At 44.0% G+C, this 24,760-nt stretch overlaps 2 long non-coding RNA genes across 2 annotated transcripts; one reads left to right on the top strand and one right to left on the bottom strand.

Annotated features, from left to right (window-relative positions):
* Positions 1-2,809: 2,809 nt before the first annotated feature.
* On the top strand, positions 2,810-11,962 carry LOC119389625 (uncharacterized). Its single transcript, XR_005183136.2, has 3 exons — positions 2,810-3,074; positions 6,742-6,880; positions 11,808-11,962. It is a non-coding gene; the product is annotated as an uncharacterized LOC119389625 (long non-coding RNA).
* Positions 11,963-15,213: 3,251 nt separating this feature from the next.
* On the bottom strand, positions 15,214-23,303 carry LOC119389617 (uncharacterized). Its single transcript, XR_005183133.2, has 3 exons — positions 23,069-23,303; positions 20,807-20,962; positions 15,214-16,713 (listed from the first exon to the last, which is right to left on the bottom strand). It is a non-coding gene; the product is annotated as an uncharacterized LOC119389617 (long non-coding RNA).
* Between the last annotated feature and the right edge of the window lie 1,457 nt (positions 23,304-24,760).

Genomic DNA, 24,760 nt, shown 5'->3' with positions numbered 1-24,760 from the left:
AGGGCCACCACAATGACACAAAAAGAGATCACAAAAAAAAAAAATGAGGAGGGGAGGGAGTCGAGCATTTTATTCTTTTTTTTTTAAACTGATCCAAGTAGTTGAAGCTGCTGTTTCCATTTGTGTGTGCCCTGCAGCGCATGTTCACTCCGTTCATTCGCTTGAAGGACCTTTGTCGGCACCCCGCGTGCCGCTTTACTGCACTTATATATGCTTGTTTTTCTGAAGGATCGGCATCTGTGTCTATCCGCAAATCGCAACTGTCTCAAAGACGGCCCGCCGCTGCATCTGGACGGGAGGGACGCGCTTTTTACAGCCTCAGGCGGTCGTGCACATAGAGCATGCAGCGTACGTGCAGAGAAATTTCTGGGGCTGCGTTTGACAACAAAAAACAGCTGGACCCAACGAAGCTAGGAGTGACCGCAGAGTCAAGTGTGAAAGCAATAAAAGCAAGAAAACGCGCGAGGGTGGTGACAACAAAACCATACTCGTGCTTTAGCAAAAAAAAAAGGGGGGGGGGGTTAGGGGTACTTCTAAAAAAATAATAAAGAATGCTGGTACGTCGTTGCTTGTTTCGCTATCGAAGTCCTTAGCACAGAACTATACTGACGGATGAAACGGGCTGGATAGTGACGTACAGAAAAAGGAGATGTAGATGGGGGCTGAAGTAGCTCTCATTAGGAAGCGGGGGAGGTCCAAAGGGATTGGGCTCTCTTTGGGATGCCCCAGTTGCTGGTAGGTCGACGTTGTCGTCGGCTGTCGACTGCAAACATCGCCGGCGTTTCTTGCTGTCCTTTATTTTTCATTTTCGTAGTCGACTAGCAGATGTTCATACACGTTTGTTGCATCTGTTTATTGTTCGACCACGAGTGACATTTTCGGCATTGATAATACATATTGTGATATGGCAAACATTTGCGCATACATAGGCAGGGTTTTGTGTATATAAAATCAGTATGTCAGTGCGTGACACTGTCGAGTGTTTCTTCGTGTCCTGTTTTATCCGCGCTGGTGCAATTCCAAGGTGCAATAAAAATGTGTACGCACGTGATACATGTTACTTGTTATGTACTCATATTAACTATGTATAAATATTTTTTTATTGGGTATACGAGTCCAACTGCAGTTTTGGTAACCTTGTACGATCTACGTCTGTAAATAAAAAAATTTTTAAGCGTACGGTGCGGATACATTTATTACGAAGCCGAGTGATTCCGCCCATTATTGATTCGCGAAAAAAAAAGAGAACATTAAGTGGGTTAGTTACACAGACCAGCTAGATCATATATACGCGAAAAAATTTTTTAAATGAGGCGTTGTTTATATTCGGCATAGTGGGGCTCGAAAGGCGGGAGTGAAGTCGCTATGACAGCTACAGTGGCGAAAGTGCATTGAAAATCGTATCGATCAGCCGGACAAAAAAAAAAAAAAAAAACCGAACGCCCCCAATTACACACCTATTGCAGCGGCTGCGTGGAGGAGCATTCATTTATGCAATAGCCGCTTAAAACATCGCTCGCCCTCCGTAAATCAGTCACAACGACAGTAATTTATTTCACAACACACAGAAAACTTGCATCAAAAGAACTTCCGTGAGTTGCGCACCGTAAGATTGACTTTTCTTGCGCGCAAAACAACAACGCGCGCTATCCGCGCCCTGCAACCCGCCGGAAAGTTTCAGGTGACGCTGTGAGCCGCGCCGCCTGTCGGCGGCGACATGAAGTGCGTCACGCTCCGCCGCTCAGTGAGCGCACTATAAACTTCTAGAACACTGTAACCACGAACATGCCGCACCACACACTCGTGACTCCGACCGACCGAAAACACCCGCTGCGGCTGTGGCTGGCTGTAGTCGGCTCGCTTGCTGGCTGGCGCTCGTGCCGTGGCCATACCACAAAAACAAGATTTTATTTTTTGGTATTGTATTGCAATATTTTGCTCTATTTCCAACCCCTCGAAAATATTCAGCTGCTGACACATTGGGAGGAAGGTTATGGAAAGCGTAGCGAACCGAAATTTCAGCTGCGAAACGAAAAAGAAAATAGAAGACATACAGCGCCTTCACGCGACAGCTATTATCTTCAATGAGCTCTTTTGGCAAGCCTGTATCACTTTGGTTGCTCGTGATTTTGTTATCGTTATCGTGTTTCCGCATGTTTTGAACTTCAGGTTTTTCTCGTTTTTATATGACGCGCATTACGGGTGACCCCGCAGGTACAGTAACCTGCGGCAGCGAACGCGATGTTCACCGTCGTAAGAAGTGCAAGCGCTCGAGCGAGCTTGCACTTACAACCTACCGCCTACTACTTACAAAGGCGACGAAAAGAAACGCGAACAGCGCTGTTCGCATTTGTTTTCTCCGCGCTCTTAGCTTGTTGACAATAAAAATACGCTAGTCTCGTGAATGTATCATGGATAACTTGTCTTATTACCAGCCAGGCTACAACTGTTTTGAAAAGTAATGCGACCAGCGGAGCTGGTAGATGCCGTACTGTTCGCGTTTGTTTCCATAGCGTGCTGTCGAGAGAGAGAAGGAATGTAGGAAAGGCAGGGAGGTTAACTAAGAATCGCAATAGCCCACCGGCTGAAAACAACTATGTATACATTATGTGCACACATTCAAGCAGGAAATGACGACTTCTACCTTATATGCCGACTTCGCTTATTTACCTATACATTACCTATACTGTGGGCGAGCGTCTATATGTCGTACAAAATCCTTTTGTGTTCGAAAGCTAGGTACCTAGGGAGAGAATCTCTAGGGATTTTCGATGGTGGCGCCGTCACATCTTGGCGGAGCTTTCTGGAACTCCGCTTCGCTTCGCCGACCGGTGTCGGCTTTCCATCTGTTCCACGTGTGCGTGTATGTTCGCGCGTTCGTCTCTTGTCTCTGTACCGACGACGATGACCGCGAGTCGTGCAGCTTTCGTTTCGACAGCGTAGTCCGTGAACCGGTGTCCCGTAGCGACTTCGTCGTGACTGCCTCAGAGAACGCCTAGTACTGCCTTTGCTTGATTGACGGACGTCGAGGGCGAAACAGAGCGAAGGTGCTGCAATGCGCTGCCTTGCCACAAGTAAGTAGCGATCTCTGTTATTTCGAGTTCTGCTCCGCTAGTCTGAAATGTCGGCGTACCTGTTACATTTACATATCAGAGAGCGTGATCACATAGCTATGCTGCCGTTCTTACGTTGTGGATACGGAGCGTGATAAAACATTTCGAACTGCGGCACAAGATGCTCATCCACGATCGCTGCGCGAGCAGAAAAAAGTTTTCTGCGAAAGAACCGATCTTGTGTTTTCATGCACTACAGCCGCTACAGTTCGACATGGTTAACTTGCACCAACTCGTCCAATGTTCGGCATTGCGTAAGTGATAACCACTACTGATATTATATCGTCAACTAGTAGTAAGGGCACTCCCTTATCGTTAATCCTAGGCAAGTTCTTAGATTCGTTGTACTGCGGTAATGAATAATCCTGTTGGCCGACTGGGGCGTTTGAAAACCTGGTACTTGTAAACAAGAAACAGCTAAAGAACGACTTATCATTTTATTCTAACAGTGCGCAGGGCGATGTTTCGTTAACTTCGCCTTTACTTGTACTAGTTTTATGTACCGAAACATGTCTTACAGTATGAATCACGCTTGTCTGGAGTGCCCAAGCCGTTCATTCAGCCGCCTTGTTTTGCAAAGGTACGCAGAGAGTGACGCCGTACCGCACACGGTCATACGGCAAGATGCAAAAATTCGAATGTAACAGAGAGTTGGAAAAACGCCAATGTATTCACGAAGGTAATTTCGAATAGGATAAGAGCCAAGTAAACTTGACTTTGAAGGGACCCTGAAACTGTCTTTGAAATTTTTTGTAAGAATTTATTCTACATCATCATCAAATCATTTGCACCATGAATTGAGCCACGCACAGCATACCAAGGCAGCTGCAAGCAATTATAGTGACACCCTCCTCGACCCTGCTTTGCCTCCTCAACTTGTCAAACAGCCAACCGTCACGCGCACTCGACAGGTCAAGCTCCATCGAGCACGCGCCGTCAGGCAACAGAGACCAAGTGTGTGGAAGATCTGCTCTGCAATGTGCCGCCACACTACCAGCTGTTCTTATTATATTCTCTTGTACGGTGACCATCTCCAAAAGCATGCGGACAAACAAAAGGTATATGGGAACGATCACCGATCAGCCTAAACTCGGGCAAAGTGTTTGTGTCTCCAGGGGTGAAGCTACAGCCGCAGACACTTGGATCCTGCGAGCGTTGGGTGGATAACAAACAAAATACGTTGATAGGCTAGTTGGCTCATAATCTTCAAAATTGCATAATGGGAAATCGAACAAGACTTAGAAGGAACACAGATGCACAGGACATGTTCAATCTTGTGCTATCCAATTTTGAAGGTTGAGTGGATAGCGAGAGCAAGATGCCCACTGCAGCAATGAGCTGAAGCAACTCCGCTTGCCAGATGGCTTACAAGCCTTGCACGATGTGTCAGCTTTACAAGTCACCACCTGCTAGATTTGTGGCGCACAGCTCAGCTAGGGCATCAATGGTGTCAGAGAAAAAAAAAAAAATTTGCGATATACACTGTCACGCAGCTCATGTCAACACGGAGCATGTTGTAACACAGGCAGGCGATGCTCGCTGCCAAATAAAAGTTCCGTGACTATTACTGTTATTATACTATACTGTTGCAAGTTACAGCTGTTGTAATGCTTATTTTACAGTTGTTCCAGGGCCAGCAGCAGTGACACATATGTTGTATTAGAGACTGCTGCGTCTAATCTCCATAAGCATTATTTTCATTCCGCATGTTTAGGTGGCAAACTTCGTTTAGCAACTTCACTGTTGTGTACCTAGCAGAGATATTCCAAGATAATCAGCTGACAGTCACACAACGAATATGAAGCTGTACACTGTCATAATCACCTTACGCACATACTACAGTGACTTGGAAACTTTTCCAAATCCTTTTTTTTTAGATACAAGCAATTTATTACCAGCATGAGAAGAAGTAAAGTGCTAAAATAGTGACTCCATTCCGTTCAGGTGGTTGAGTTTCTTGAGCAGGTGACTTGACGAGGGAGCTTCTGCCGAATTTTGTTTACTAAAGTACAGCTGCCGGCAGGGCACCCATTTCACAGCCCCCCTTGGGAACAGAAAAAACCTCACCACTATTTGAATGTTTGTTTATATCTTGCAATGTTTAAAATACCACTGGCGTAAGCATCCAGAAGCACCTAGAAAGCAGCCCAAGAATAAAGCAAGAGAGGTGAATGACGATAGCCCTCGTTGTGCGCCCTGCAAGCTTGTCCGTCATTGATGTCGACTATGCTCGTAGAACAGGTGAATTACCAGTGAGCCTGAGTAGCCACTAAATGCATCATACTGATAATGAGGTCACAAGTTGTCACCAATTCGGGCACTTGCGCTTCCTTTGAGACCATATTAAAATGCGTTTAAGACTATGTTCATCAGTAATACATGGTTTGAGTTACCTATGTATGCGGGAGAATGGAACACAGAAGATTTTGGCTTTGAAGTTGTGTTGTCAGGGGGCCTTCAAAGGGACCGACAACTGGGCAGAACGTGCTATTAGATCCTGGTAAAAATGAAAAGACCGTGAAATATAGTGACAGATTCCAGCATCCTTTTCACGTTGCGAGTAGGATTTATATTTTTAAATCGTGCTTAAAAGTAACAAAAACCGCGATGTTGCGCAGCCTAGCGGAAGAGCCTTGAAGCTGGATTATGAAGTCGGTCACTTTTCTGTACGTATACGTAGTGTGATGCTGTCATGCACGCCATAATTGGTCCTCAAAGTTAGAGTATGCATATTATTATCTATCCCCGCTCAGTTCTGTGCTGCCTACGAGGTAAAAGAAGTTGCATGGTGAGAAGCGGCGCCGCCTTCGCAGCCGCCAGTGGCCCATGTCCAGCCGCGGCGCATGCGCGCAGAGTGCACGCATGCGCAGTAAAGCTTCGCGCTAAAACACAAATTGCTCTCGGATTCATTGTTTGCAGCATGTGTTGTCAAGTGTGTTTAAGAGTTCATATTCGCCGCAGATAGAAAAATTCTGATTAAAAATGTTTCACGGCGTTTTCCACGTTACCATTCCATGGCTAGACAATCTGACCAGTTAGCTTTCCATTGCGCTAAAGAAGATAGGTGCCCTAAAAATTGGTTGTCAGTCCCTTTAAGTGGCACAATCAATCAATGCACAGGCATTGTTGAGAAAACAAATGTATTTGCTCGTTTCAGCATTCTGCACATCACAAAAGTGGCTGGCTGTAAACATCTGCAGCCCCACCGCTGTGGGGCATCCGTTGTTCTCCAGTGAAACCCTATTACACTACTACGTATGGTCGCTGTCGCTGAACAGCCATGTGCATAAAAATTAATGTTAAAGATTTGCTAAAAACTGCGCATAACGAGCTGCTGCCCAACATCAACATGCACTATGTGCCCAAGCATGCTGCTGTTGTCAAATTTAACACAAATCACGGTTTTAATTCACGACCTTGAGAAATAGTTGGAATGCCTGTTCTGATTATGGACTGAAATGTTGCTAATCTTGGAAGTTATTTGTTCTTGGACACCTTGCACACTTGGTTCAGTGAATATGCTTGGTCAATATGAAAGTTTTGGAGTCTGAACATGCAGTCTGAATAATGTCTTTAATTAGAGACACCAGAGCAAATTTTCACATTGTACTTTTTATTGGCATTTCAGGAGCAACACGGTAGGATGACTAAAGGACGCAACACTTCTGGACGGGAATTACATGTTCAAGAATTGTTTTGAAATGTACAAGGAAGATATTGGCATTCTCCTTCCGCCATCAGCTGTTCAACATCTGCGAGCTGCAAAGGTGAACACACTTTCATGTAAACAGGGCCACGTGCATGCACTGGTACAAGGTTGCTCAGTTGTGCTAGATAGAACAAAACACAGTCCTAGCCTTCATGCACCAACCACAGAAATGAAGGCTGAACGTCAGCTCCACAAGTGAAAGCAGGTTTCTAGCAGCCTCATATTAACAGTCACTCTGTTTAACTCGATCATAATTGCTCATTCCTCTGCTGTATGTGTGTGTGCATTTATCTGCTAGGCAATCATCGTGTAAACAAACCATAATACTTTGGTGACTTGGCACTATCAAAAAAGAAAGAATTAGGAGAGGAACAAGTGAGGGCAGCACTCTCCTAGCTTGTCCCCCTGCTATTTCCTTTTTTTCAACAGCGAAGTTCTTTAAAAGGGGCCCTGACACACTTTTTCGGCATGGTTAGAAAACACTGCCAATCGGTAGTCGAGGCTCCTGAGAGCACGCGAGCCAAACATTATAGCGCAGCACAAGGCCTGGAATTTACCTTTAATTCTGAAAGTCAGCTAGAAATCGTTCTCTCTTCTTGCTACAAATTATGCCATATACCCAAATTCACGGGCTGTCAGCTGACTTGAGCATCGTCAGCTGCATAGTTCATAGTGCCACGTGCCTGCGCATGCACTCACGATGCGTTCGAAAGGAAAAAGAAAACAAAGAAAAAGTGCACCAAGTCATGACGTGTAGATGATGTAACTTCTTTCCCCTGTGCCATCCCTCCCCTGCTTAGCTTCCAGTGCGCTCGTTGGGATGAGAGAGAAAGCAATTACAGCGTGCGACAACTCTCTAACTCCGCTCGTACGCACGGATTTAAAAAATTTTTGGGGCGGTTGATTCGTGAGGCAATAAACTCCTTCAAAGAAGCCATTCGACGGTTACTTGTGAAAGAAGTTCCACCGTGAGGTGTTAGCAAAAACTCTACAGGTATGTGCCACAAAAAGTGGATATGTGCCAAGCAGCTTCTAGCATAGCATAGCTTTGCATAGTATAGTATAATACGGGGTGGGAAAGGAAGTGAGCGGAGACCGTAAAGCATAGCACAACAGTCTTGTATAGTATTGGAGGCGAGGAGTTATGGAGTCATCCTCTTATCGGATGCACCGCACTTGCGTTCTAGGTAGGATAATGCCGGCGCACTCCTCATAGGTTTCGCTATCGGCGCTCTGTGAAAACATCACGTGGAAGCCCTAACGGACATTTCTGTGGATACTTTCAAACGAAAGAAGTTTTTACAATCAAAATAATAATCTTGGATGAAAAGAAAGCACAGGGTTGCTTACAGGCGCTATCTGTTTACATAAATTGTACAGTGAGTGCACATTGCGAGCGGTCGCCGTGATGGGGCATCCCCAAACAATCTTCTTGCATGAAATGTGGGCAATCCCTAATGGTGAATTTAGGTGCGAGGAAACCAGCGAAACTCAAAAACAAGGACGATAGAAGAAGGCACATTCAAGCACACACCGTTTCCGGCGATGGTGTGCGCTTGAATGTGCCTTCTTCTATCGTCCTTGTTTTTGAGTTTTGCTGGTTTCCTCGCACCTAAACATGAACTAACCGGCCCAGATTTTCACGCTTTTGAATGGTGAATTCCACTGGTGGATTCGGAGTGGCCGACGAACTCTGTGCCGGAGCACTCCACTCCGGCGGAGAGCAACCGAAGGAAATCTGTCAATGGAACACGAGGGCCCCGCCAGACCAAATGGTAGGGGCCACTAGCGCACATTTGCTTCGCAAGCGCCTAGCATTCCTTGCGTTTTGCGCCGTTTTCGCCTTCACGGGCGCGAGCGGAGAGAACGGGTGCGGTCAGACAGCACATTGCATCGCGCATGCGGTACGCCACGCTCTGCGTGCACGCGCTGGGAGCTTGCAACTTCCGGTCGAATCCGCCGCTTTTCGCGGAGTAGAGGGAGCTGCTCCAGATCTGCCAATGAAACATACAGGGAGCACTCTCAATCCGCCAATGGAATGGACTTGCTCTGAATGGAGCAGAAAAACTGCTACCGGAAGTGCTCCGAATCTGCCAATGGAATTCACCAAAAGAAATATACTCTTACAGTGGTCCGTCTGTATAAATAAATGGATCATACGAGAATGAAGCATCAATTAAGCGATGACGCAGCCGTAGCATAAATAAGCATCTATAATTGTCAGTGTTGTAGGCATTACTGAGAAAAAGTAACTAAATACGTTACCCGTTACGCTAACAAAAAAGGAACGCGTTACCGCCCTACGTTACCTCTTAAAAAGTTAACGTGTTACCATTACATTTACCGAAAAAAAGTAACGGACGTTACTTTTGCTGTTACTTCATGGTCAGAAATATTAATCACTGCATTATTGCTGCAGGAATCCCAAGTAACAATTTTATAAAGCTGATGTTTATATATTTACATAAAACTTCTAGCCCAAATGACAATTTTACGTGAAGTACAGATTTAAGGAGAATAAGTTGGACAAATGTATCGTACCTTGGCAAGAGTATAGTTACCTAAAGTCGCCTGGACAGTTAGATGTGATGGCTTCTAACTCGCGTGACACATGGTAAAGCCATTTTAAATGTGAAGCATTTCTTAGCGAACCAAAGGCACTTTGAACGTTTCTATGTATACTTATCTACCTATCTATCTATCTAGCTACCTACATCTGGTGTTCTAACTTAGTGTGGGCCAAAACTGGCATCGGAGGGTAAGAGAATTTGACGAACACGATAGTCTGGTCATGACATGAATAATGTTAAAATCCTTTCGCGTACGTCGTCAAACCCTTTCCTCTACATACGTGTGGTACACACCCGTATACCACGGGCTGCAGTATGCGGGTATGTGCCACGGGTGACTGACAGTATATATCAACCCAGGAACGGCGAGAACAGACATTGGTAATTTTAAATGCGAGTGCGTTAAGAAAAACCTATATCAGCAGCGTTGACCTAACGAATTCAAACATTAAAAATCAGGACCCCAGCAGAAAATCAAACCCAGGCATTCAACGTGGCAGTCAGGTATTCTACCACAGAGCTACGCCAGGTCTTGAAACTGATTTCGGAAAAAAAAACCCAACACAGGCGTGATGTCGGTGCAAGGTCAGTTGTGGTTGCAGTGCTGGCTATCTAATTTTATAACAAGGCAATAAGCAATACTTATATACTCCTATGATTCAGGCGTCATGTCGGGATAATTTTAATGGCGGTTCCAGTGTTAGCTCTGCTTTTCAAGCAGTCTAATAAGCTTTACATTTGTATTCCTTGGCTCAAAGCCAAAAAATGCAGCACGCACAGCTACTCGCTGACTGCTTTGCATGGAACCGATTCCCACAAGGCGAGGGATATGCCGAACTTTTTTCGCAGTGTGACTGCACAAAAGAAGATTTTATCATCAACGCTCTTCGTAAAGAAACATCACAACCTGTATAATTGCCGCGAGAATTGCGAGCGTTTATGTGAAAGTGTTCAAGATCAGCCTCATTCGTGGAAAAATTTAATAACTACAGAAACGTGTACCCACAGTTGCCGATCGAAAGAAGCACATTCCTTTTTGAAAACAAAGTTACCGCACAGATTACTGTAAGGAGAAGTTTCCACAACTTCTTGTTGAATTTAAGCAACAGCTGCATTTCAAAGCTGTCATCGTAAAGATTGCCTCTCTTAGTGAATACGTCCGCACCTATACGTTAAATAGGCGCTCAGCAGACGAATTGGCCGGCAGCAGTTACAGTTCCGAAATAGTAACGAGTACGTTACGAAGTTACTAAGCTCACGTTTTCATATTGCTGTGCTTTCAAGTGTTGTCAAGTGCTCAGCTGAAGCGGGAGAACTCCTCATTTAGTCAAAATTGCAGCACAGGTGCTATTCAAAAATATTGTTTTCAGCACATGTCGGTGCTCCCTAAGCAGACAATGCTACTGCTGATCATGTCTATCTGTCACGTTGACAGTGGCGCCAGCTTTTCCAGTGGTGGGCCTCATGCCCAATAGTATGGAAAAGGGAAGGGAAACAGAAGTGAGTGTGAGGAGGAGGGGAGACCGGTGAGGCATCGCATATTCTTTAATAGTACACTATAGCAAGGGGTGGAAAGGGAAAAGAGGGTGAGGAGGAGGGGAACGCCACCAGCTTTGTTTCCTCAGTCTTCGCGCCAATAGTACGTAGCTGCCCCCAGTTTTTTTTTTCTCTTCACTAACTGCCGCATTCAAAGACGAACTTTATACTTAACTTTTGACTTGTGTGTGTAACCGGCGCTTAAAGGGGTACTGACGCCTTTTTTTGAAGGCGAGTTTACTCCGCCATACAAATCTCCTGTATGCAGAGACGCCTCTGAGCAAGTGTGAAGCTCAGCAAAGGCTGATCAGATATTTTATGTTTATATGAAAGTAACTTTTTCCATGGCGCACCTACCGACACCGACACTAGCTTGACGTCAGGCTACAGTACTAATTCTGGTGACTTCACACGCAGCAGTCTGGCTAGTTGTGATGACGTCAGGTACCAACACTTCGAAGATGGCCACTTGTGCGTCAGCGAAACGTTCAAAATGGCCGCTTGTGCGTCATCAACGGAGCCACGGTGCTGAGCAGCCGTGGAAACGTCACTATATATTGTGCAAGCACGTGACGAGAAGCTCATACCGTGTTGTGACATCAGGGTACAGTAGGAACCGAAACTAGCTTTTAAAAACATATTGTAATTACTTTTTCAGGGTGCACTTGCGCTTAGCACTACCGTTTGTAGGCTCTTGAGGGCTTGGCCTCGCATTTGACGCAAAAAAACAACTGAAATTTTTCGTGTCAGTACCCCTTTAACACCTTTTAAGAACGAGCCTTGCACTTAGTGCAGCTTTTGTTGGCACTCACTTCAGCACAGTAATTGTAAGGCGGCACTGTCCTTTTATATATTTATCGCTCTCACTTTTTTTTACAGGCTCTCCTGTATGACAAGGAAGCAGTAGACGCGTCATTCGCAATGCTCATTTTATGTGCTTCCAAGGGATGCGGCCAAAGGACGACCTGCGGATGTGCGAGTCACGTTTATGGGAGCTGCAAAAAAGAATTAAAGTGTATCCCCAGTGTTTGTTATATACTTTTATTATACTATAACAGTATATTTCTGAACAAACCATCTGAAACATGGCGGATCGGTGGCACTGCAGAAAGCCGATGGATGCTTGTCAAAGCATAGAAATACACAAAGCAGCATAAAATCTTGCCACTTGTGTGGCCGTTGCATCTTTCCCTTGCCCCAAGGAAGCACGCAGCGCAGTGAAGCAGACTTACGAGCTGCCGTCCAAGGACGCGGCACATGCTCAACATAAATTTTTCTCACTTAAAACAAAAATCACTATAATTAAACTTTCAGAATCGAATTTCCTTTGTACACCATTTGAAACAAGTGCAATTTTAATTTCACTGCATCACCAAACTGCATGTGCCTGAACATGAGTCATGCATTTCTTTAACTCACTCTCAGTTCCAAATAGCATTACAGAGGAGAGTTGTTAATACATGTACATTATACAATGTTAAGCAAGGCAGCTTGAAAAGATTAATGGTCTGGGTTATTGGCGACAAAGGTGAGGAGGTGGTTCTATTCAGATGCTGTCTTTGGCAGAATTTAATCGAAAAAAAAAAAAAAAGTTCGTCTGGCAATTTGGCACTTGGACTTCGATGTGGTCTATTCGTATTTCTGTGTATATGGGTGGTGCGACACCCCATTTACACATTTTTCTATGTTTGCGCCCCTCATTCTTTGAAACTTCTCGGTCATCGACCGTCATACTTTTTTGACACACCCCTTATTCTTTGAAACTTCTCGATCATCGACCTCCATACTTTTTTGACACACTTACTGGCAACTATCCTGGCATGTGGTGTTATTGTATTGTGTTGATATACATTGTAGAATTTTTTAAAAATTCTCAGAATGGACGCAGAATGGCCTTTTTGCTTCACCACAAAGCATATCGCGAGACAGAATAGCGGACGCAATGGGAGGAAATAAGAAATCACCATTCCTTTTCTAGCAACCACTATGGCAACGTTCAAATCCCTCCCAAGGACACAGAAAAAAATTTTCTTACAATGACAGTTTCATGAAGGAAGCCGAATATTGCACAAAAAAGCTTGGCCACGATTTTTAGAACAGAATCTTGAGAAGTACGAGTGCAATGACGCGGACGTTTGGCATAGAAGGACCCTATCAAAGAGACGCGCCACGGTGGTGTGAATATGGTGCTCGACTGCTGATCCGAAGGGCGCGGGAACGAATCCCGGCCACGGCGGCCGCATTTAACTTATAAAGGATGAGCGATAGACGTTAATGATACCCTGAGACGAGAGACGATTCTGTACAAATGCTGTGTGGCCAGGTTCATGTGACTACAGGTTGTCTAAATCGTCTTGCTATACTTTAAATATTGCAATCTATGCACACTGCTCTGAAGCCCATATTTCTGTCCACCTTTTCTTGGAGAGCAATTTCATTCGTACAATCTCACTTCTTTCCATGTGGTGTCTATTTGTGACCATGCGGAAGAACAAATGCGATATCGTTTTAAAAATCCGGACAGAAAGTTCTCCTAGTTCGTTGGAATCGATCGAGAACTGAGGACATGTTTCGAACGAGAACAGAAAACACGATGCGTCGTCTATTCTCTAAAGTCCGTGTATGCGCAGCTCACGCTCTTCCACATTAAACACGCAGGCCTTGGTCGCTATAGTTAACGCGATATTAAAGCAGAAAAGCGTCATTCCCAAATGCAAGGGCAGCGGTAGCCGTAGAAGCACTACATATTCGCCTTACCAGGCGGGCCGCGCAAGTTTGTGCAGGATGCAGTGGCGTTTTGCTTACCTTCTGACGACCAGTAGGCAAAGTGTCGCATATCAAATATTGGTGCTTGATGCTCCGGGTGGTGCTACATATGACCACCACGTATATATCCATATAGATTTCACAATGTCACGTAGAACAGCGCAGAAGTTTGGAAGTTGAACGCACGCGTTGGAGCCAGAAAAGTAAACAGGAAGTCGCCATGACGCTTGCAACAGGAAGCAGGTGGCGCTTCGCGCAATCAGAAACCGAAACCGAAATCGCGATTTTTAAGCGCCTTCAATCGATCCGTCGTTTGCGGGCGCCAATCATAAATGCATAGAGAACTTTTTCTCCATGGGAAACATTTATTACTGTGTAACATACTTCTGGGTTATTTGGCTGAGCTCAAGGTGTGGAACAAAGATAGTCTCGCGCTTTTCCACTCTCGCTGAGGCTTCGTAACATTTTGATCTGCAGAAACCAGCCGTAGATAAAAAAAAAAAAATAAAATCGATTAGTGACGTCATGCTGACTTACCGGTAGTAGGGTTCGGCGCGAAGTTCAAAAATTCGATTTTGTACCTTTTTTTTTGTGTGATTGCAAAAAAAATTGTAATTTTTGTTTTGTGATTGCAAAAACAAAGATTAAAGGTCCCACTCATTAAGAAAATCAATTTTTGCCACTTGTGAAAGATTATGACAATTAAAACATTACAAGCTACTACACTTCAGAAATAGCCCTAGCTTTCTGTCCTAAGTCTCTATCTCAAAGATTGGCTCTCAATGTATTATGGAGAAAAACACAATTGAAGAAAAAAAGGATGAGCCGCTGTCCCCATGGTGAAGCCCTCCATCGACATCTTCCTTTATTAGAACACACTGAATAGATCCTAATGATGACTGTGCCACTCCTAGTCTTCTACACACTTGTCAACACAAGATGTTGCTGTTCAGTGAGCACTTACTTGGTACGTTAAATGACATTTGAAGTCGGGATCATGGCGGAATCCAGTCTGGCTAGGAGGGTACATTTGAAATAAAAAAGAGACACAGACCAATCCAAACAAAATGTCTATGACGTTTCGTCTTCCAAATAAAACGAGCCACTTCTGATGATGTATTCATCGTGAACAAGGCTTCCATGCTGGAAGTCAAAACGTCATCAATGTTCTGTTTAGAATGGTCAGCGCCCCCTTTTTGTTTCGTAGTTAAATAAAATTTTAAGCTGTGTGAAAAGTGAAATTATTTCATTTGAGTCAGTCAAGATTTTAGTTATAAAGACTGCTTTATTTTTGTGCAATAAACATAGCTCATATAATTTCACTAAAAGAGTTTGAAAGAACAACACTCAGCCTCAAGGAGTCTTACACAAGAGGAAGTAATGGAATGCACACACACAGTGGGTGTCTGTGCTTGTACAATTCCTCCTTCCCTACGTACATTTTAAACTATGTACCAACAGTCCCAGCATCAGTATCTTCAATAAAGTAATCGTTCTGTTTACCAAAAAACATGATGGGAAAACACACTCCTACATAGAAGAATATTATTCGAAAGCTGAAGAACAAAAGAAAGCATGGCAAGATCGCTACCGCTATGGTTATACAGTGACAAAATAATGTTACTGAAATCATTTCCATCAAAGAAAGATTAGTGCATTCAACATAAGCTTGGTAACGTTTTTATGAAAAAAAGTTTTTCTGCAAGTACGATGACTGCTTACCGGTCTCCTAAAGTAGAATACACAGTACTACTTTAAATCATTTACAGCTTTTAAAAACACATAGGGTGGACCCGTACGGCTCTTGTCCCCTCTGCATACTTTTAGTTCCGTTTAAAGGGCCCCTGACACCAAAATCAAGACCTCGAGATGTTTGTGTTGTGTGATTGTCCTGCACACGTGGGCACTTCTGGCTGATTAATAGTGGCAAACGTTACCTTTAAGATATCTTAATTTGGTTTTAAAGTAAGCGTGAGCGCTCATCTGAGTTGGCAGCACCTTGTGACACCTCCACTAATATGACATAGATGAAGGCCCCGTGTGACGTTCCACAAGAAAAGCCAGTATTGTTGACGTCACAAAAGATGGACAGGATGCACACAATACCACCACTGGCACCTGACGAGGGCTACTGTTTCTCGTCCCTCTCGCTCAGTTGTCGGGCTGCTCTCAGGGTGGTTTTGGCTGCTTAAGCCAGGAATGCTTTTCATTTTCCTGAGGGGACATGCACTTAACCGGCTTAGCTCATACCGAAGCACCCACATCGTTTCATTCTTTATCGCACGCGGGGCCCCCGATTTGAAAACTGCACTGTCAATGTCACCAAACCTTTAGCGCACAATGTCCTAGGTGCTTCCCCGCTGTGGGGAAGTAGTTTCTTACAATCTCAGGCGGGTGTTTCAAAATGAAGCTAAAAGTGGCCAGAATTAGACACACTAGCATTAATTATACGATATGTCAGAGCATTTATGACTCACTCAATTTCGGCATTTCCAGACACAAGGCTACAAATTACAGTAAAAAAAGTCGCAAGGGGTCCTTTAACTTTTCGCATCCTTTTATGGTGTTTAAACACCGGTGCATTTCTCCTTCACACGCAGGGAGTGAGCATGCATACTTTGGTCATTAAAGCATAAATCAAAGAAAAGTAATACATAATAGAAAGAGAAGAGAGCTGGGTTGCTGGGAGAGAAGCATGAAGTCTACCTCCAAGCAACAACAAAGATTCATCTGTGTGTGTATGGCAGCTCACATGAGATGACAAAAAGTACATGGTTTAAAAACTTTACCTTGAACTTTATGGCTAGTTTTCTGGCGGAGCCAGTGTTCCAAGAGCTATGCTCATTGAGATGAGGAAGAGCAGCCTATGGCCAAGTGATGTCGGGCCACTTCTTGTGTCTTTTGAAATAGCTAAAAGCACCAGCAAAGCATACTTAAACGCAGCTCGTCAGCCCCTACTTTCTCCATGGGGTCGGATCCCCCTCCACAGGCGTTACGACTGAACTTGCAGCACGGGCACCTGCACAAATAAAGGTTGTATTTTGCACACTATAGTACAGCTGAAAACCCTATTGCATTCATTCTCATAAATGTGAATCACAAAAACTGTTCATTAGTTTAAAGGGACACTAAAGAAAAACAATGAATCGGTTTAGATCGATGAATTGCGCTCTGAGAACTCTAATGTCATTAATTTCGCCATCATAGGTTTATTAATAGAGGAGAAAATAAAGTTCAAAGTTTCATTTTTTAAATTTCATGCCAAAATCTCCCCACGTGACGTCACGGTTTTTAAAGTGTATTTATCGTATTTTGGCACCATTGGCTCAACAAAATTACCCCAAACTTGGTATGTTAAGTCTATGGCACCCTCAGAGGACAATGTACTTCACTTTTACCGATTAGGATCTACGTAGTCCCTAGTAGGCGCCGTCATGGCAAATGACGGCGCCTACTAGGGACTACGTAGATCCTAATCGGTAAAATGAAACTTCAAGGTGGCGTCACCACCCACATTTTGTTTTTGCGTGTTTTCTCACAGCAAGCGTGGTGTTTTTGGTATTGCGAAAGAGTAGTTTACTAATATGAGAAAAATCGTGTTGCTCTTTAGCGTCCCTTTAACTCTAGGCTGAGAAGGTAGCAGGGTTTGTACAGGTTTCGATAGCCCAATTCCAAGGGACTTTAAAATCACTACTGAAAGTTTCTCAAGGATATAAAGCAGCATCCCAAGTAGAAGCTTTTTGCAATAACAATGTTTCCAAATGAATATTGTTAGCTTTACAGATTAAGAATACAAAATTGGTGTCTGGCTCACACACAGCACTTTATTAAAGCTTTGGCTGCATAAGGACAGTGGACATTGTTTGAGCTAGAAGATTTAGATATAGAGTTAGATACAGAGTTAGATATAGAGGAGAAAAAAAATAGCACAAGTGCTGGAGGTGAAGTCAAGTCACCAGGAAGAAAGTTGAGAGGAAGTAGACCAGGTAAGGAAATTAAATGAATGGTAGAAGATGAACGGTGGTGAAGGCAGGTTAAACACAGGGCGGGAGCCATAACAGGAGTACGGCATGTGCCCTCGGAGTTGGCCTGATGAACGTTTACCTATACATAGCAGCTGATAGTCAATATTAGACACCATATGCAAAGAAATTGAAGCATGTTCCGAGAAAGAAAACAATTCCAGGAATTTGAAGGGCCGTGAAAATGTGCTTTTCAATTTCAACTGTTTTCAAGGGCTTCAAGCACCTGTACACACTCTGATGTAACCACAAGCAGGTTTCAGATGATATTCTTAGAGGACTACATAAATATACTTTTCGTACCAATCTAGATAATGGTGTTCCCGCAGTCTGCAAAAAGACAAAGTGGTAAAGTTTATTGGTGCTGTTACGCTGACTGTATGTCAATAAAGAGAGCTAGGGCACTGTACAAGCCAAAGTTCAACCAGAGGCCCATACACAATAAAGACTTTTCACTCACCCCTACTTTGCACTTGGGTGGGCCTCTATTGCAACTGTGAGATGCATGTCAAAATAATAATGCCCGAAGAAGAAATGCATTATCAGTGCATCCACATTGTACCAAATAACTCGTAAAAAACAGTGCAAAAACAATGGATGAACACAAAGAGACAACTCGTTTGTCCGTTTGTGCACTGTTTTTTATGATACAGGACAACCAACTAACCAGAATTACCACCCTTTCGAAGTGCCAAATAACTCATGCCCCTTCACATGGCAGATATGCATCCTTTTTCAGTGCAGGGCAAGTAATGCAGGAATTTGGCACGAATTCTCATGTGGTGTAACTGCCAGGACCGCCCGTATCATGACTCCATTGCCGATGGGGGCTTCTCAAAGACCAAGAGTTGTTGACATGTATGACAAAGCGATACGAGAATATTAAGAAAATGGTTTTGCAGAAAAAGTACCCGCGCACGTATGGAGGATGAATCGTGTGCCATTTGGAGCCGCATCAAGCCCGTTTCTTCTTAGTGCCACTCTTCATCATCACTTTGAGAATACCACGGGAGAACACGAAGAGATGACCAGCGGTTTAAAACACCAGTTTCATGTCGACGACATTGTGGCCGAAGCAGACACAGCGGAAGCAGCTTTGCTGGTCTGCAATAATGCACCTAATGTTATCAATGAAGCAGAAATGCATCTGTGTAAATGGACGACAAATTCCACAAGTCTTCAACATCTCAGTGAAGAAAGAGAAGGCATTAATAAAGATATTCGTTTAACAGTTCCTAAGAACAAGAAATTACTGGGAGTTCTTTAGTACCCTGAAGATGACGTGTAAAGGCTTGACACCTCCAATATTATGCAGCTCGTAGCATCCATGAAGACAACAAAGAGGAATGTTTTAAAGGCAGAAGCTGAGATGTACGACCCATATGGCTTTCTGTCTCCATTCACAGAGCTTCAAAGGAACTAAAAAGTATATGTGAGTCAGTCCGAGATGAACGCATACTTCAGTACTTCAGGCAGAATGGAATTAAATGGAAGTTTATAGCGGATTGCGCCCCATGGTGGGGCGGTTTCTGGGAACGGCTGATACGTACAGTAAAGACAGCACTACAACAGGCCTGGAAGACAGCCTTGCTGAACTATGTTGAATTAGAGACCGTGTTGACAGAAGTTTAATCAATAGTACACTCTTGTCTGTTGACAGTAATACCAAGTCAGCTGGAGGAGCCACGGCTTACACCGGCTCGTTGTCTGATTGGTCGAAGGTCAGTCTCCATTCCTGACGACGAGATCACGGAGACTAAGCCTAGTTTGACCAAAGATGAACTACAAAGACGTTGGAGGCAAAGAAAAGCATGCCTTGATGCCTTCTGGAAGAGATGGCACAAGGAATATATTTTACAGCTACAATCAGCTCACCACATCAATGGCACTGCTTGTAGTAAAAGTAGGAGACGTCGTACTTATCATGAACGAGAAATCTCCAAGGCTCTTATGGGTACTGGCCGTGATCGAAGAGACATTTATGGGTCGTGACGATCATATTTGTCTGTGTCTCCTGAGAAAGTGAGACGGAAGGAAAGCACGAAAAGCTGTGCAACACCAAAGGGGCTATGCCTCTGGCTATGCCAGTGGTACAAATGAACACTTTCTAGACCAATTATACCTGTCTGCTTTGGTTCACTTTTTCCTTAATTTTTTTTTTTACTGAAGGCACAATTAGCTGAGGGCTTTTCCAAATGCCAGAGAGTTGAACATTTTTACAAAGACCTTAACGGGAAGACTGGACAAGGATTCAAAGCAGCTTCCAAACAATGCCATAAAGCAGCTTCCAAACACTGCCATCGCATTGCGACTGCAATGATCTCTCAATCATGAAGTATTGGACAGAAGAGGAAATTCCTGCATTTCCGCAATGATTCACTCACCCTATATCATTCCAGCTGACTTTTATGAAATGGAAAATTAAAGGCAATCATCAGTACCATACAGTGACTCATAACAGTTTATCCCAGGGTCACTGACCCATGGAACAGGATTCAACGTGCCTGTCTGAACACTGCTAACGCACTGCAGCTGCAGCATGACAGCACATAGCTGCAATGGTCCCTCAATGACGAAGTATTGGACAGAAAAGAAAGTTCCTGCATGTTTACAATGATTCGCTCACCCTACAATATTTCAGGTAACTTTCCTGATTGCCAAGAAATGGTTCGTGACATTTAAATTCATCACACACCCATGGGACAACTTAAATATAGTTCTGTGACTAGAGGCAGAGACATATAAGTAATGTGTAGCTTCCTAAGGAAATGAAATTCAGTTAAAACTCGATCGAACAAAACACAATTTTATGGAGTTCCTGATCTCACAAAGTACTTTGTGATTTCCCAGCAAATACCCATAGGGCTGAAATTAATGAATTAGCTCGGCCACAAAACCCGATTTAACAATGTTTTCTTGGAAATAACTGCGTAAAAAGTGGTGATTTCCATTTATTTTGCAGAGATGGGTTTTTCTTCGAGCGTGCACTCTAACGCTTTAGCCCTATAGCATTAGTTTGATGAGGCTGGACGCTCCATTGTGCCCATGCATGGAGCAATGGACTCAGCCGTCAGTAGCGTTCTTACGTACCGGATGATGCTACAGGCGGCGGTGGCTGGTTTCGTGGCACTAATAGTCTCCTTGCAACTTTCTGCCTTGGCCTGCTCGCACAATCACTTCGTTTGTTCTCCACGTATATGTTCGCCCATCACTGCTTCACGTAATGGTCTTTCTGGCTTGCATCACCTGGACAAAGGCGACAAGGGAGCCTCATGTCAGAGCCACCCTCAGGCCGGCCTCACGGACTTTTCACCTGGGCAGCAATCAGATTATTCGCGAGAGCAATGGCCTGGTAACTTGTTGTTATATGTTACAATTTTAGATTTCAAAGAGCCAAAAAATCCCCTTCTCGATTTTACGAACTTCCTGATTTAATGAAATCATTCAAGTGTCCTCATCACTTCGTTAGATCGAGTTTTAACTGAATACCGTAAAATCCGGAGCAAGCACCACTCCCACGGTGAAAGATAATCGGACAAGATTTGGAGGGAGGCCCTTGCTCGGTCACGGATCAAAATTCAATATGGAGGTGGAAGAGCCGCACGTGCTTCCAATGAAATGCGTTTTTGAATAGGCATGCATTCGCTTGTCGTTATTAGCCCTTGTCAAGCGAATAAAAACACTGAATGAAGCAGTGTAAAAGGGCGGGAGGCAGAGGGGGACACTTGCTCGGTCCCATTTGCAGATATTTCAAATATCCAGAAAAAAAGAGGGGGCGCTTGCTCGGGCTTTTACTGTAGGTAGGCAGAAGAAATTTTTCAACATCAAGTGTGGATGGTGAAGGTACAACTTAATTACATTCTCAATAGACCTTGGTTGTGCTTTGAGCCAAGTGTCGATAACACCATGTGTAGGCTAGTACCTTCGGACTATTATGAAAGGATGGTGCATTATGGACAGTACTGCTACTGCACCAGAGTGGCAGCTGCACCCTTGCATGTTGCTGTAATCCTATATTCGGGGGACACAGAAAGCATGTTTGCCATGTTATTGTAGCATATAGCAGACAGAAGAGCAGTCTAATAATAATAATAATATCTGGGGTTTTACGTCCCAAAACCAAGATATGATTATGAGAGACGCCGTAGCGGAGGGCTCCGGAAATTTCGACCATCTGGTGTTCTTTAACGTGCACCTAAATCTAAGTACACGGGCCTCTACCATTTCGCCTCCATCGAAATGCGACCGCCGCGGCCGGGATCGAACCCGCGACCTTCGGGTCAGCAGCCGAGCACCGTAACCGCTATACCACCGCGGCGGACACAGAAGAGCAGTCTAGCCTACGACATTTTCACTCAATAAACAAGTTTGACTGGTGAGAGTGACAAGCAATGTTACACAAGGGTCTTCCAGGAAGCGTAAGGCTGCTGGACTGTGCACCCATTGGCCTTTTGCAAAGTTGGTTGCTTGAGCTAACCTCATTCTTGCTGTTCATGCCTTAAATAAAGATGCATATATCATGCTGTATATAGTCATACCTTTTTCATTTACATTTGTTTTTTATTGCAACTACTTTAAATGTATCACTCTCACAATCCTTATAACCATTACATGGTGCATAATCTTACTGAAGGGCAGCTAAGCAGGCACATGAGATACGCTGTACAAAAGAAGAGTGAATGCTTCTCGTCTTTCAGTTTATATTTTCCGTCAGTACGCTTACAATTCAGCTTACAATTAGTAGAAGGCTTTTTACAAACACACCAAATGCGAGCGCACTAAACACGTTGAAGTGCTGTCTGGTGAACTGTGGCACTTGTATCAAACTAGCGAACGAAGAGCGCCTGCTTCCTCTTGCAAGCAGCTGCAATCCCTTGGAAACATGGAGCGTGATGACACTTCATAATGTAAGCAAATTCGACATTCAAACCTGAACACTTGCGAAATTGCCACAAAGTGAGAGCCATGTGTTCTTTCACATGACAATCAGACTTCTTTTATGCGCGAAGAAACTGTTCCTATTAGTTGATGAGATAATAATAGTAGCAGTTATCAATTACGCAAAGCCGAACATTGGAAGAGTTCGTGCAAGTTAACCATGTCGAACTGTAGCGGCTGTAGTGCATGAAAACAGACGATCGGTTCTTTCGCAGAAAACTTTTTTCTGCTCGCGCAGCGATCGTGGATGAGCCTCTTGTGCCGCAGTTCGAAATGTTTATCACGCTCCGTATCCACAACGTAAGAACGGCAACATAGCTATATGATCACGCTCTCTGATATGTAAATGTAACAGGTACGCCGACATTTCAGACTAGCGAAGCAGAACTCGAAATAACAGAGATCGCTACTTACTTGTTGTGGCAAGGCAGCGCATTGCAGCACCTTCGCTCTGTTTCGCCCTCGACGTCCGTCAATCAAGCAAAAGCAGTACTAGACGTTCTCTGAGGCAGTCACGACGAAGTCGCTACAGGACACCCGTTCACGGACTACGTTGTCAAATGGTTGTCAAGACGAAAGCTGCATGTGCTGCATGACTCGCGGTCATCGTCGTCGGCGCAAAGACAAGTCAGACAAGTGACGAACGCGCACAGCCGAAACCGACACCGGTCGGGCGAGGCGTTCCAGAAAGCTCCGCCAAGATGTGACGGCGCCACCATCGAAAATCCCTAGAGATTCTCTCCCTAGGTACCTAGCTGTCGAACACAAAAGGATTTTGTACGCTTTTAAACCTGTCTTTTTGCGGGTTTATCCCACAAATATTGCATAACCATAACCTTGAGTACAGAATGAAATTGCACTACAGGCGTCTGTGTAATTATTTTGGTGAGATTTATGAAAAATATGGCTGCGATATTTTGGAACACTTATGTAAAACGGCTGCCACTTCGCTCAAATGCTGAACAAATCAAAAACTGCCGTTTGGCTGAATTCGCTACTGCATGACCCTGTAAGTGAATTAAATACATATAGGTGGCCTTTTAATACCATGCATAACCCTGTGACTTTAGTTCTATAAATGACAAATAGGTGCTATTTATTGGTTCTATAGGTGACAAATAGACGTCACCTATTAAAGCCTATTGGTGCCTACTGGTTCTATAAGTGACAAATAGCTGCCACCTATTGGTACTAACATATAGCTATTGGTTCCATTGGTGACAAATAGATGTCTCCTATTGCACAAATAAAAAATTTATTGGTCCTATCGGTGACAAATAGATGTTGTCAATTGGTCTCTATTGGTGACAATAGAATTCTAATAAGACCTATAAAGCTCCAATTGAGCACTTATACAACAAATAAGATTTTTCTATAAGACCAATAGAAAATTCTATTGGCATTTTTGCTACGTTCGCATTAGAGTCACGTCACGCAATACCGATTTTGGTGCATTTCAAGCAAGCGAACCGGCCGCAAGAGCATCATGAGCATGGCATGTAGATCCTGCCTTACATGACATGCGTACCATTATTTTCAAGTTACCGCACGGTATTTATGTTGGTCATACAGTCACGTCACGGAATACCGATTTTGGTGCATATCAAACAAGCGAACCGGCCGCGAGAGCATCATGAGCATGGCATGTAAATCATGCTTTACATGGCATGCGTACCATTATTTTCATGTTACCGCACAGTATATATATTGGTCATACAGTCACGTCACGCAATACCGATTTTGGTGCATATCAAACAAGCGAACCGGCCGCGAGTGCATCATGAGCATGGCATGTAAATTATGCCTTACATGACATGCGTACCATTATTTTCATGTTACCGCACGGTATTTATTTTCGTCATACAGTCACGTCACGCAATACCGATTTCGGGGCATATCAAGCAAGCGAACCGGCCGCGAGAGCATCAGCCATTATTTTCATGCTACCATCTGTTATTTCTGTTCGTCATACAGTCACGTCAGGCAGTACCAATCTGTAGCAGTCAGTTTTCATGGCGCGCTGATCATTATATGTCAGCCAAAAGGCGTCAATTTTACGCCAAACATAATAAAATGTTATTGTGCATGAACCTCCTGCGACAACCA

The sequence above is a fragment of the Rhipicephalus sanguineus genome, chromosome 1 (assembly GCF_013339695.2).
Source record: "Rhipicephalus sanguineus isolate Rsan-2018 chromosome 1, BIME_Rsan_1.4, whole genome shotgun sequence".
Lineage (NCBI taxonomy): Eukaryota > Metazoa > Arthropoda > Arachnida > Ixodida > Ixodidae > Rhipicephalus > Rhipicephalus sanguineus.
Note: the sequence above shows the minus strand (reverse complement) of the source record. Positions and strands in the feature narration are given on the sequence as shown.